Below are 202 nucleotides of genomic sequence, written 5' to 3'. Positions count from 1 at the left end.
GAGTGATTAAGCCATTAATTAATATCAGCATCGAACCGTTGAAGTGGTAACTCGAAATAAATAGGTAGGTACTAAAATATTTGATTACAAAAAAAATTAGGTGGGTGTGGGTTACCAGTGTCTGGGTAGGTGGTAAACCCAATTAATTATTTTATATTGAAAAATAAAACAGTTATCTATTAATAGTTAATTCAATTACATT

Source organism: Acyrthosiphon pisum, chromosome A2 (assembly GCF_005508785.2).
Source record: "Acyrthosiphon pisum isolate AL4f chromosome A2, pea_aphid_22Mar2018_4r6ur, whole genome shotgun sequence".
Taxonomy (NCBI): Eukaryota; Metazoa; Arthropoda; class Insecta; order Hemiptera; family Aphididae; genus Acyrthosiphon; species Acyrthosiphon pisum.
The sequence above is the reverse complement of the archived record's forward strand: the minus strand, read 5'-3'. Positions refer to the sequence as shown.